Raw genomic sequence first — 14,364 nt, forward strand, 5'->3', positions numbered from 1 at the left:
CATTGAGGGGATGGGTGAGGTGGGAGAACTGATCCTGTCCTGTGTGGCTCAGCCTTCTCTTAGCACCTACCTCTGTACTATGGTGCCACCCAGATCCTGCTTTGACTCTTTGGGGAATAAGGAACTTCTTAGTTCAGAGTAACACAATCCTCCCTGGTCCCCTCCTCCTCATCCCTGGCCATTGGACTCTGGGGGACTGAGCGCAGCTTCAGGGGCTCCCTCTCTCATACAGACCCACACTGCCAATACTTCACTCCTCAGGCATCCTGGATACAAGCAGGGCAGAAGGCACCCCCTGCACATTGTATCCAAATCCTTCCTCGCCCACTGGCTGGTATCTGAAATTCCATTAGCACTTCATGCCTTTACCTCTCAAGGCCATGATCCTTGGGGACATGCCTGTGGCCCTGGTTTCCTTTGAATTACTGGTATCCCAGCGTGATAAAGAATGTGTGAGCAGGTCTTGATGAGGCAGTAGAGCAAAGGACACCGGGTCCTTGAGGGGAGGAGTAAAGAGGGGATGAAAAGGGCCTATTTGCTTTTGGCTGACCTTGGTGACACAGACACACATTTCAGAGCTGTCAAGGATGACTGCTCACTAAATCGACTTCAGAGGAATTGTTCAGATCACAGGTGGGCGAAGGTCTGAGATAAGACCACAGGTTCAGGGGAAGAGGCCCAGAGAGGGAGTCTTGTTTGGGAACAAAGCTCTGGAAACAAAAGATTGCAGAGCCCGAATTGATGTGGGCAATCGTGTGAAGCCAGCCCTGTCCTTAGGTGCAAGAACGTGTTGGGGTCTAAGCCAAGCTGTGGGATGAGGACACAGGCTTCCCTGGGCTGTCCAGTGGGGCTTCTGGGTCCACTTATGATTTTGGACATACTCCCAAGGTTTTGGAAGGTTTTGGCGGCCAGAGTCCCGCCATTCTTCCTCCTCCTGCCCCTGTCCCTCCCTCCTCCCTTCCTCACACCCTCCCTTCCCTTTCTCCATCCCCTCTGTGTCTCCCTCTCTGTCTCTCTTCAAATTTTATTATTCTTTATTATTTTTAACTCCAATTGATTTCAGCGATTCAGAAAATTTAAATATTCAGGAAAGTCTCCCTCCTTGTCCCCAGCCTCCTAGTTCCCCTCCCAGAGGCAACCGATTTTTCCAGTTGCATATGTAACTTTCCAGAGGTAGCTTAATATCAGCGTATGTGTGCACGTTCGCACGTGTGTCTATGGGTGTGTGTGTCCCTTTTTTTATACAAATGGTAGCACACCATTCACATTGGTCTAGCCCTCATTTTTTTTAATTGTTTTTATTAAATATTGATCAGGTATAAAAATAGTAGTTATACAATATATATCTGTTAAAAAAAAACCATGATACAATAAGCCACCTGGTACCTACCATCTCTCCTAGACAAAGAAACAGGGCCTTTAAAATCCTCTTTGTGGCCCTTCCCAGCCTCACCTTTTCTTCCCCTAAATACTGTCCTAAATGTTATGCTATTATGCCCTTTTTTCCTTTATAGTCCTGCCATATGTTCATGTCACCATACAATAAGTATGGGGTAGTGTCTCACCTTTTTGGATTTTGAAGAGAAGGAAGTGTACTGCCTGCAGTCTTCTACAGCTTGCTTGTATCCCACCCACGATTAGTTTAAGGGTCTTGAGGTTCAGTTGAGTGATGCCAATCATTTCCACTGTGGTATGGAATTCCATCGTATGAAGATACCACAATTAACTTTTCATTGCACTATTTAAGGACATTTGGGTTGCTTCCAATTTTTTGCTGCTAGGATCAGTGCTGGTGTGAATGTTCTTAATTGTTTCTCCTGGTGTGTATGTATGTTTGGGGGGTTGGTTGGGGTAAGGATTTCCGTGGGGCATTTGCAGGGGCCTAGAGAACACACATTATTGTCAACTCCAGTTGATAAGGGCAAACTTTCCCAGAGTGGTTGTGTCAGTTCACATACTTGCCAGCTGTTTGAGAGTTCCCTTTGCTTCACTCCCTCGCCGATGCTTGGAATTATCAGTTTTTAAAATTTTACAGGCTGATACATGTGGGATCATAACTCATTGTGGTTTAAATTTTTTATTTCCCTGATTATGCACTTTGAATTTTTTTACTTAAAATATATTTTGGCAATTGTCCTGTATCAGAGCGGTAAGGACTTCCTCCTCTTTTCTTGGACTGGAGAGTGTTCCATCATATGGAAATCTGACTATTTAACCAGTTCCTTATTGATAGACATTCAGTTGGCTCCATTGTTTTACAGTCAATTCTGCAATGAATAGCTTTGTATAGAGATGGTAAATTGTGTCTGTACCTGAGGGAGTCTATATGTAGGTTTCTTACACAGGGACCTTCTGAGGCGTTTAGATGAAAATGGAAGATGGTTTTTGCTCCCCTCTGGCCCACAACCTGTCTGCTTCCAGCAAATTCCCTTAATTCCCCAAGTTCCCAAAATGGGAACTGTATCTGTCCTGTCTTGCTTCACCACCACAGTTTTCTCTTAGATGGTGATGCTCACCTTACCCCCTTCCCTCTGAACCAACCCAGAACCAATTTGTTCACCCCTACACTCCACCCCCCGCTCCCCCCAACAAATTCCTTAGGGACGGTTGTACCCCAGCATCTCCTTCTTATGACCATCCCCATCTCAAGAATTAGTATTTCCTAAGGGGGTGGACTTTGCCTGGCCCTGAAGGAGAGGATAAGAAAACTGACCACAGCCCTTACAGAATGAATAGTCTCAAAGGGGGCAGGGAAACAGATACATAAAACAACCAGGAAGTCAGTCGTAGGACAAATCCCAGCCCAGCATCTATTGTCTGTGCTGCCCTGGCAAACCTGGGCCTCATTTCTTTATAGAAAGAGGACAGTAACCCTTCTCTGGGGCTTGGGGCCCAGTGGGGCCTATGTTCACGCACTTGCAGGTCATAGCTTTCCTTGTTATCAAGGACACTTCTAATTCAAGGAGCCCATGAAAATGACTATGGTAGATGCAAGTTCAGGGTCTGAGAGCATCCGGAGGAAGGGGAAGGAAGCCCAACTTGGCATGTCTGTTCACAAAGAGCTTTTCCTTATTCTGCTGTAGAGCCCACATATTCTCTCTTTGGTGGGGAGGGGTCTGAACGTATGCAGCTATAAAGCATGCTACAGTGAACAGCCTTGACCTCAGGTCATCTGGCATGAGCAGGTACATCTGCTGGATGAGGCTCTAGAAGGGGAGCTGCTGAGTGCACTGGGCACCATTCAGTACAGCCTCCCTGAATCTGCTCATAGACTCAACCATAAAGATACTTCTTCTTCCGTAATCAGACTCCCTTAGCACTTTCTCCCATAGACTCTGGCTGTCCGGGTACATGTCCTGTCTTCTGGGTACTTCTTTGGGGAGGGAGCAGGCCTAATTTCATTCTCCTGTGCCCAGCACACAGTAGGTGGGCACTCAACACAGGTGAACTGAGTTACCATTTATCTTCATGGAACATTTCCTCATTTGCTCCTCAAAACGACCTTGTGTGTGGGCCTGGCAGAATGATCGTCCCCACTTTACAGGTGGATAAGCTGAGGCTCAGAGACACCCTGTCTTGCCCTTGGCCATACTTGGCCTTGGCCTCAGGCTGAGGAGGAACAGAAACCCAGGACTTCTGACTCCCAGCACAGATTCACTACCCCTGGGCCACACTGCCTCCCCGGGGCTGTTGAAATGCAATTAGCTGAGGTAGGACCCTTGTCTCAGCCTTACTCTCTGGCTGTTTTTCCGTACACAGAACTAAAGCCTTATTTTCTTGTTTATTTGCCAACAAAGATTAGAAAGATCAGAATATCTAACCAACACTTTTTGAGTCCTCACACAATCCAGGCAACCTCTCAGCTCATTTACTTTTCAGAAGCTGAGACATTATTATCCCCCTCATACAGATGAGGTTAAATGAGTGGTAAGTAGCAGAGCTGGGATTTAAACTCAAGCAGAGTCCACTTTCTTAACTTTTCTATACCACTGGCTCTCAGTCAATGGCTTTTAATATATGACACTAATGAATTATCATTATAATATTATTTCAAGCCTCTGTTGAAATGGTGGCTCTCTGCTTGGTATTTTAGGGATGACAGGAAGGTCCTTGGGGGAATTCCCTGGTGGTCCAGTGGTTAGGACTCCACGCTTTCACTGCCGAGGGCGTGGGTTCGATCCCTGGTAGGGGAACTAAGATCCCACAAGCTGTGCGGCATGGCCCCCCCAAAAAAATTTTAAAAATAAAAATAAATAAATAACGTGCTCATTTTAAAATAAAATTAAAAAACAAACAAACAATAAAGGAAGGTCCTTCACCCATAAAAAACTAAATACCTTCCCACCAGTTTAGGGCTGCTTATGATTGCACAAGTAGAGCTATATCCCTTAGGCTGACAGCTTTGCTCCTTCGTGAAATGAGATACTCCCAGGTCTTTGTCAACTTTTTAATGCTCAGTCCTGCTTTTCATGCCATGAACAGCTCTCTCCTTCTCTATAGTTCTTACAATAAAACAAAAGAGGTTTTACCCAAATGTAACATTAAATCACACTATTAAATATGACTTTACAAACTCCTCCTCTCACCACTGTCACTATTTATGAATTATCTGAAGGTCTTATCTCCTGTTACAGAAACTGGATTTGGATCCGCTTGCCTGACACACTGCAAAGCCAATCTACTGACCCAAGGTTGTGGTGAAGAAAAGTACAGCATTTATTGAAGGCACTGAGCAAGGAGAGTGGGCAGCTCGTGCTCAAAAGACCCAAACTCCCCAGTGGCTTTCAGGGAAGGGTTTTAAAAGGCAATATTAGGGGTGTGGGTTGCATTCTTCTGGCTGGTTGGTAGTGAGGTAACAGGGTGAGGTTTTGGGAATCAACATCATCAACCTTCTGGTCCCAACTGGCCTGGGGGTCTATGTGCTTGTGGACAGCAGTTTTCCTGGTTGGAAGTGGGAGAAGTCTGGTTTGTGTAACAACAGTTTAGGAATGTGTGTCAGACCTCGTTATCTATATCTTTCAGGGAACTGGGAATTCGGTGACTCTGCTATGTGCCTGATTTATAGTCTAAATTGTTATGTTTCTTTGTTTCTGTGTGTTCGAATTTCCTAATCTTTAACTCTTGAGCCAGACTTTTGAAACTGAGAGGGGGCCTGAAGCAAAGCCTTTTACCTCAAGAGATGGGGAACATGGGAGGGGTGGCTAGTACAACCGAGAGGTCCTAAAGTGTCCCACACAGTTTCACTCCCACCTCACTGTCCTCTGTCCCACTCGTCCTGCCACCACGCTCAGTGCTTTCACCATCCGTTTGCCCGATCCACTGATGCTTTGGCCTCCCTGCTCCATGGCCTCCTCTCCCCCGGTGATCTTATCTTCCCTGGCTCACTACTCAGCCCCACACTCAAGCCCTAGGCCCTCTGAAGATCCCATGTTCAAAGCTCTTTCTAGCTCTTCTCTTCAAGCCTTTACTCCCATGGGCCCCATAGTCCACTGGTCTCACTACCTTTCACTGTCCCCTTGAAATCCCTTCTCCCCTCCTTTCCCTGCCTCAACTCCATCGTTAGTGATTACAACTCTTCTCTTGTCTACAGCCTCCCCTCCCGTACCTCAAGCTTTCTAGATTGTACTCACTTGGCAAAACTCCAGCCCAGTTAAATCCAGCTCTCGGCCGGCTCCACCTGCTCCACTGTATATTTTACTTGTTTAATTTGCTTGTCTCTGTCTGCCCCTATAGTACATCCGCCCCATGAGGGCAGGGACCGTGCCTCAGTCCACTGCTCTGTGTCTCAGTCCATACACGGAGCAGTGGACTGAGGCACGGTCCCTGCCCTCGTGGGGCTGACAAGGTAAATGTGCATGTTTGCTGAATGCATTTCTTTCAGACTGTGGAGAAGGATCTGAGAACTCGTTTGTGGTGGTATCTGGGGGCAAAGTGGAGGATGGAAGTCACATTGTGTCCAAGGAGGAACAGAGGAGGGGGAGAAGGGTGAGGAGGACAAGCAGGGGACTCCTCAAGTTTGCCCAAGGAAAATGCTGCTGTTCCTTCCTAACTGACTCTTCTTGTTCTGGGAGAAGATCTTGAAAGAGTTCTTCATTCTCGAGCCCAAATTACAGAATTCTAAACCTTTACCAAATTGTTGTTTCCTGCTAGTCTTGGTCACTTAAGGCTTCCAAGAAGACATTTGAATAGCCGTGATTAGCAGAGAATTGAAGCCCAGGGAACAGAAGGACACATGGGCACTGGTGGTAGAGCCAGGACTCGAACCCAGTATCCTGCCTGCAGTCCTGAGTTCTCTCCTACTGTCTGCTATGCTGCCCTGCTTTGCTGTCGTTTGCCCAATTGTCCTTATCCTTAAAAGAAGGAGAGAAAATGTTTTGTCTCACCCACACTGAACACTCATGAGAAACGCTGTGGAAGAGATTTGTTACCAGTTCGGGTCCTTGGACTCTTTAATCCGTAGAAATTGATAAGAGGCCAGATGAGGAATTCAGGCAAGGCTTTATTGGGAGCAAAAACAAATCATGGGTTCCCATGCTCACTCTCCTAGGAGGGTGGGCTGGTCCCTTACATGGGGTGATGGTAGGGGCGGATTGGTGGGTCGGGCCAGAGGGGTAGCTTAGGTGGTCTGCCCACCCCCTCGGTGGTGCTGTGTGCAGGAGTCATGCACAGGGCTCACCCTGTTTTTCTCCTAGCACCTCAGAAATAGCAGTAGGTTTATGGCCTTTTTATGCCTTATTCTTCATAATTGCCCCAACTGTGCATGTATATAGTTGTTTTTAGTCCCTTATAGTTTCTTTGTACTGTGTCGCTCTGGTAGAGGGTCCTAGGTCCCAGCCTATCTTAGATTGAAGGATCCAACAAGGCTCCAGCAAACCCGTATGACATGCTTACAGAATGACACACATTCCCTCATCTAATCCCCACAGCAGCCCCCTGAGGTTGGTACTGTTATTACCCCCATTGTATGGAGAAGGAAACGGAGACACAAGGAGGTTACACACCTACACACACAGGAAGTGACGGAGCCTCTGTGTGATTCAAGAGCCTATGCTTATAACCTTGATGCCCTAGGGTCATAAATGCAACACAAAAATGACTTTTCAATTTAAGCAAAATTTTTCCCCTGAAAGGTTTGAGTCCTGTCAACAAAAGGGACTCTGACCCTCTGAAACAGGAAGCAGTGTGGGAAGGCAGGCACTCCTTGTTAAATTGTGTGCTAGAGGTGTTTCAGCCCCAAGTCTGAAGGGGAAGTGCCAGAGGACAGGGGAAGGGGAAATGACACTTGGTTTGTCCCATTTTGTGCCAGATGCTGTCTGTACATTAGCTCCACTCAATTCTCACAGTGGGCCTAGGTCATGTGTTCCCGCAGCTAGTTGGTGGTAGAAGTGTGATTCAAAACTTACACATTTTACTCTATCAAGAGGCTTCCCAAGGCAGTGTTACATAGAACATGTTTAAACACCACAAATAAGGCATTTCGGGGTCATGAGCTTGGAATTTAAAGTAATCTTGGTAAGTCCCAGCTGAGGCTCTGATCATTGCATTCTTTCCTTCCTCTTTATCACTTGAGAACTGAAAAATTTTGTACAGACTAGACTTTCCACTGAGATGGGTAGAAGAGTTTGAACCAACTAATCGCTAAGTTTTGACTCCAAAAAAGGAAACAACTTGTTCTAATTTGCCAAAACTTAGGTCAAATACATTTTTTAAAAAAACTGAATTGTCCACAGGATCCCATTTGGCATTTTTATCTTTTTAAAGATCAGTGAACTAACGTGAGGTTTCTAATTAGAGGCAGCCCAGAGTGATAGAACCGTGGCCTGGGGGCCAGGACTTCTGGGTCCTGGGCCTGGCTCTGACTTGGGCTTGCTGTGCGACCTTGAGCAGGTTACCTCCCATCCTGGGCTTCAGCGCTATGAAATAAAGGGCTTGTGTCTGATGAGCTCTCTGTTCACCTCTAGACCTCAAGTTCTAGGATAGGATCATAGGCTCTGGACTCAGACACTGGAATTCAAACCCCTGTGTCATCATTTACTAGTTGGTAAGTGAGCATGTTGAACAAGCTGCTTCAGTTTCTTCATATGTAAAATAGATTGATAATACCTCTGTCACGGGGTTGCAAAGATTGAATGAGAAAATTCCATAGTTCCCAGCACGAACAGAAGATACACTCAATACTGGTTAGACACAGCAGTGATGAGTGTTCTTTATATGTTATTAAAAATCAATAAAGAGGGCTTCTCTGGTGGCGCAGTGGTTGGGGGTCCGCCTGCCGATGCAGGGGACGCAGGTTCGTGCCCCGGTCTGGGAGGATCCCACTTGCCGCGGAGCGGCTGGGCCCGTGAGCCATGGCCGCTGAGCCTGTGCGTCCGGAGCCTGTGCTCCGCAACGGGAGAGGCCACAACAGTGAGAGGCCCGCGTACCACAAAAAAAAAAAAAAAAAAAAATCAATAAAGAACCAGATCATAAAAATCTAAACTTCCACCAATAAGTACTTATTGAGCACATATTCTTCATTTGTGGTGAAACTTCCGGTTGGCAATCCAAACCATTCTCAGCCCCTTCTTAGCCATCTCCAACCACAGAGACTGGAAATCCCGATATTCTCTTTCCCAGCCTTGCTTGAAGTTTGGGGTGGCCATGTGATCCATGTTTTGCCCATGAGACATAAGCTACCGGGTGTCTTCTAGGAAAGTTTCTGTTCCCTGCTATAAGGGACAGTTACCAGTGGACAGCCCCCTGCTGCTGCCCCTTCTGTTTTTTTCCTGCCTTAAAAATATATTATGTGGGACTTCCCTGGTGGCGCAGTGGTTGAGAGTCCGCCTGCCGATGCAGGGGACACGGGTTCGTGCCCCGGTCTGGGAAGATCCCACATGCCGCGGAGCGGCTGGGCCCGTGAGCCATGGCCGCTGAGCCTGCGCATCCGGAGCCTGTGCTCCGCAATGGGAGAGGCCACAGCAGTGAGAGGCCCACGTACCGCAAAAAATAAAATAAAAAAAAAATATATATATATATATATACATACATATATATATATATATATATATATATAATGTGGAGCAGTGGCAGCAGTATTATGATCATGAAGCACAGTCACAGGGAGGAAAAGCCAACAAGCCAAGTGTATCAAAGTGTAAGGCTGGAAAGAGTCTGGGTGCTGGATGACATTGTTGAACAGAGAAATCAGCCCCAGCAGCTGCTGGCTGTTAGACTTCTCACTAAATGTTAAAATACAAACCCTAGCTGAGCCCATCCTATCTCATACATCATTCAACAAACATGAAGTTTCTACTAGTACTAGGCACAATTCTAGGTATGAGGTTTACAAGAAGGGATAAGACATCTTTGAGGTTTTACAGCCTATTCAGGAAGACAGCCAAGCATTTTTTTTTTAATGCAATGAAAATGTAAGTGGTGATACAAGTGAAGTCTCTAAATGTTAGCCTGAGCACATAACGGAAGGGGTAGACTATTGCTTCTAGACTGTAAAAGCTTTCAGAACAGATACTTTGTTTTTCTTACCAATACATCTCTTGCACGTCTCTTTGCATATAGCCAACACTCAATAAATATTTGTTGGATTTGGTAACCGTTCGTGCGGCTTACCCTGCATGAAGGATGATCTCACTTCTGTGCCCTTTTGAAGTTGTGTGGCCACAGGACGTGCTTTAGCCAATGAAATGTAAGCAGAATCGAAAAGGGAACCTTCATGCACTGTTGGTGGGAATGTAAATTAATACAACCACTAAGGAAAAGAATATGGAAATTCCTCAAAAAATTAAAAATATAACTACCATATGAACCAGCAATTCTACTTCTGAGTGTTTATCCAAAGAAAACAAACCCACTAATTTAGAAAGATACATGCACCCCTGTGTTCACTGCAGCATAATTTACAACAGCCAAGATATGGAAGCAACCTAAGTGTCCATCCATAGATGAATGGATAAAAAAGAATGAAATCTTGCCTTTTGTGATAACATAGATGGACCTGGAGGGTATTATGCTAAATGAAGTAAGTCAAACAGAGAAAGACATATACCATATGATTTCACTTATATGTGGACTCTAAAAACGAAACAAACAAACATAATGAAACAGAAACAGATTCATAGATACAGAGAACAGACTAATGGTTGCGGGGAGGGGGTTGGGGGACGATGGGTTAAACATAGGTCCATTTTAGGCGGAAGCAGGTAAAAGCCGGCGCCAATCTCTGTGCTCTCTCTTCCCCCTTGCTGTTTGTTGCTGGAACATAAACTAGCCAAACCTGACTAATACAATGAATGAATCATTAATTAAATGAATGAGTGAATTAATAGTGGCAGTGTTGGGAATGGATTAAAGGGGTGGGGACACCCAAGGCAGGAAGTTTGGGGCTGACACTATTGGTTCCCTAGCCTAATAGAAACTGCCTCTTCACGCTCTTCTCATTCCTGCTGGCAGAGCCTGCATCCCACTATTGAGACTGAAACTGCCAAATGATGGCTTTCCCAGCCTCCCCTGCAGCTAAGGCATGAATGTGTGACCCAGTGCTGGCTAGTGGACCCCAAGGGAGAGTCTTCTGGGGGGCTTTCTGGAAAGGGCTTTTCTCTCAAATAGAAAGAACAGACTTTCCTCATTGTGTAAGCTACTCCACATTGACTTTTCTGTTACTTGCAGCCTAAAGCACCATAACTGATACAGCATTGATTGCTACAATGTGGCAGGAGCCCACGTGAGAGATGAGGCTTAGTTGAAAGGATAGAGAGGAAAAGATAGAGCTGAGGAAAGCTTGGAAGTAAAATCAATGGGACTTGTGACTGATTGGGTGCAGGGGTTGAGCTGTGTGCTGTGCAGAATAAAAGAGGTTTAAAACCCAGTCACTGATGTCAAGGATCCCAGTGAGAGAGATACATACTGAACAAAAACACCAACTGCACGAGGTAGTCTATCACGGGCCAATGTGTACTGTGGGAGCTGTGAGGAGGGGGAGGTGAGGAGGGAGGGATGTGGAGGCAGCACAGGACTTGAAGAATGGCTGGACTTTGGGTTTGGATGGATAAAGAAGATGATGATAGTCTGGGCAGAACCTTCCTAATATATCTTAGACCAAATTTTATAGCTAGTACTTTACAAATAGTCTTTGTCTTAAAACTTTCATTTTTAACTTTGTTTCAACCATTTTCACATAGTAGATGAAAGGCAATAGAGGGACAATCCAGTTCAATACCAAATGTACTTTAAATGTAAGCATCGTTTAAAATATGGCTACTTAATAAATCATTAGGTAGATACACTGTAGGTCATTTACCTATTTCCTTGCTCTCAGATGCTATGGGTTTTCAATGCTTGAATATCTAAAATAGTGCTCTGGTGGGACTTCCCTGGGGTCCAGTGGTTAAGATGCTGTGCTTCCATTGCAGGGGGCGCAGGTTCGATCCCTGGTCAGGGAACTAAGATCCCGCATGCCGCCACACAGCATGGCCAAAAAAATAGGAAAAAAAAAAAATTAAAATAGTGCTGTGGTGAGCTGTTTTGGCTAGAGTTTTTTCTATGCCTTAGATTATTTCCTGAAGATAAATTTTCAGGAATGGAATAACTCATTCAAAGAAATATTGAAAGCAGTGAGCTTCACCCAAGACACAGCTGCTATAATTCTTGATAAATAGCCAAATTGCCTTCCAAAATGCTTCTATCATTGCACATGAGATTTTTGTTTAATATGAAAAATGCAAAACTGGATCACCTGACTCAGGAAGAACTTAGTATGTATTATGGCTATTTTCACCTTGTGAGCTTCGCCCTCAGGACTCTCTTTTTCATCTTAGGTTCCAAATAGTCAGGGTGGGCTGCTCCTGTTCTGAGCTCATATGGTCTGAATACATGGCTTAAGTTGGAGATATAGTTAGCTGAGCTAGAAAGCAATATGCTTCCTCATCTTTTCTTGAAACAGAACTCCAACCCTTCATCAAAGAGCTAAACAAAGTAACCATTAAATAGCCAAGTAAATAATTTGACGTGATGATTTGTTTTTAAAAAGTAAACTCTTAGATTTAAATAATAATTAGGTTTCTTGAGAAATAAATGTTTCTATTCTTTTCTCACTAATCCTGAATTATTTTCAAGCACAGCCTAATCTCATCCTGGTCTTGGTCCTCTGATTAGAATGGGCCATTCTAATTGGAGTTAGAATTAAAAAGTCCTTGCAGGGCTGATGTAAGGACCTATCTGGCTTCCCAGACCAGCAACCTGTTATACTGGCTGTTGAGTCTACTTAACTCTCAGCCTTGGGCTCAGACCCCCTTACTCCCCTGCCCCCCACACACACAGAGGCTGAGACCACTTTGGGCCCCAGATAAGCAGACAAGAGGGGCTAGCCACATGAACTGGACTGTCATCTGTCTCCTCCTGTGGAAGAGGACGGTCCTGGACATTGAGAGAGAAGCACAATCCTAGCAGAGACTGGAAAAGGATGTTCAAAGGGATGGCAGGGGCCTACCTCCCATTTGTAGCCTGTTTTTTTAGATTCCACATATAAGCGATATCATATATGTCTTTCTCTGTCTGACTTACTTCACTCAGTATGACAATCTCTAGGTCCATCCATGTTGCTGCAAATGGCATTATTTCATCCTTTTTTATGGCCGAGTAATATTCCATTGTATCTATGTACAACATGTTCTTTATCCATTCTTCTGTTGATGGACATTTATGTTGCTTCCATGTCCTGGCTATTGTAAATAGTGCTTCAATGAACATTGGAGTGTATGTATCTTTTGGAATTATGGTTTTCTCTGGATATATGTCCAGGAGTGGGATTACTGGATCATATGGTAGCTCTATTTTTAGTTTTTTAAGGAATCTCCATACTGTTCTCCATAGTAGCTGTACCAGTTTACATTCCCACCAACAGTGCAGGAGGGTTTCCTTTTCTCCATAGCCTCTCTAGCATTTATTGTTTACCTCCCAGTTTGGCTAGACATCAAATGTCTGCATCACTGAAAAATCACAAGAGTAACTGAACAATGAATTGGCAATCTTTTTCCTAACTACAGGACTAATCAAAACTCAGTATAAGTTTGCCTTTACTTCTCTGAATCTCATTTCCTCTTCTATAAACCGGGGTTTAAAAACTCTAAAACTCTGGGGCTTCCCTGGTGGCTCAGTGGTTAAGAATCCTTCTGCTAATGCAGGAGACACAGGTTCGAGCTCTGGTCCGGGAAGATGCCACATGCCACTGAGCAACTAAGCCGGTGCGCCACAACTACTGAGCCTGCGCTCTAGAGCCCACGAGCCACAACTACTGAAGCCGGCGCGCCTAGAGCCCATGCTCCGCAACAAGACAAGCCACCACAATGAGAAGCACCCGCACCACAACGAAGAGCAGCCCCTACTCGCTGCAACTAGAGAAAGCCCCGCGCAACGACAAAGACCCAATGCAGCCAAAAAAAAACAAAAAAAACTCTAACTCTTAGTATTGCTATAAAAACCAAATGAGGTGATAATGTGAAGGTCTCTGAAAACAGATTAAGAAATTATTATTCACTTTTTGTTTTCATTAATAATAATGCAGCTAACATCTATATTGCAATTTACAGTTTACAGTAGTTCTTCTCAAGCTCTAATGTGCGTATGAATCACTTGGGAGTCTTGTTAAAATGTGGATCTTAGGTTCAGTAGGTCTGGGACATGAGATTCTGCTGCTGCTGGTTCACACACCACACTTTGAGTAACAAGGGTTTGCAGCAATTTGCAAACATGAAATTTACTAATAGTCGATTCCTGACAGACTTCAAGTCATCAGTTTGGACCGTTGTTAGTGTATCCCACATGTTATATGATCAAAGGTCTGAACCGATTGCTGAAATAGACACCCATGGTGACCAAGTAAGTGTTGTCTCGGGTTTGACAAACTGTTCCTGGAAGGTGAGTATCTCAGGAAAAATCCAAGGACAATGGGTCTCTCCTTGTAACCATAGCTTAAGTTAAGGCCCAGAGCTTTGCTCTGATAATTATTTAAACTAAGCTGAGGAAGTGGTGATTTTCATGGGTTTACTGCTTGGCAGGTTCTCTATACCCCGGTGCTGGGGGATGCTTCCCTCTAAAAACATTTATTATCTCCTGAAAACAGTTTAAAATATGTTTTAAAAAAACTATTGAAAAGATGATGTAAAATTACCAGTAAGGACCATTTTGAGAAAAGAAGATCCCCACAATCCCACCACACAATGGTTTTTATTGTTATAGTTCCTTTCTAGATGACACATCTTTCTGAACTATATTTCCTTGGTTCTAAAATACCATCAAATTTAAGCCTCAACATTGATTTAGTAAAAGCTTTTTAGGGGGAAAAAAAACCCACCACAAGAACCTATTAAGAAT

This window comes from Mesoplodon bidens (assembly GCF_964165515.1).
Source record: "Mesoplodon bidens genome assembly, chromosome: 10".
NCBI classification, from domain to species: Eukaryota; Metazoa; Chordata; class Mammalia; order Artiodactyla; family Ziphiidae; genus Mesoplodon; species Mesoplodon bidens.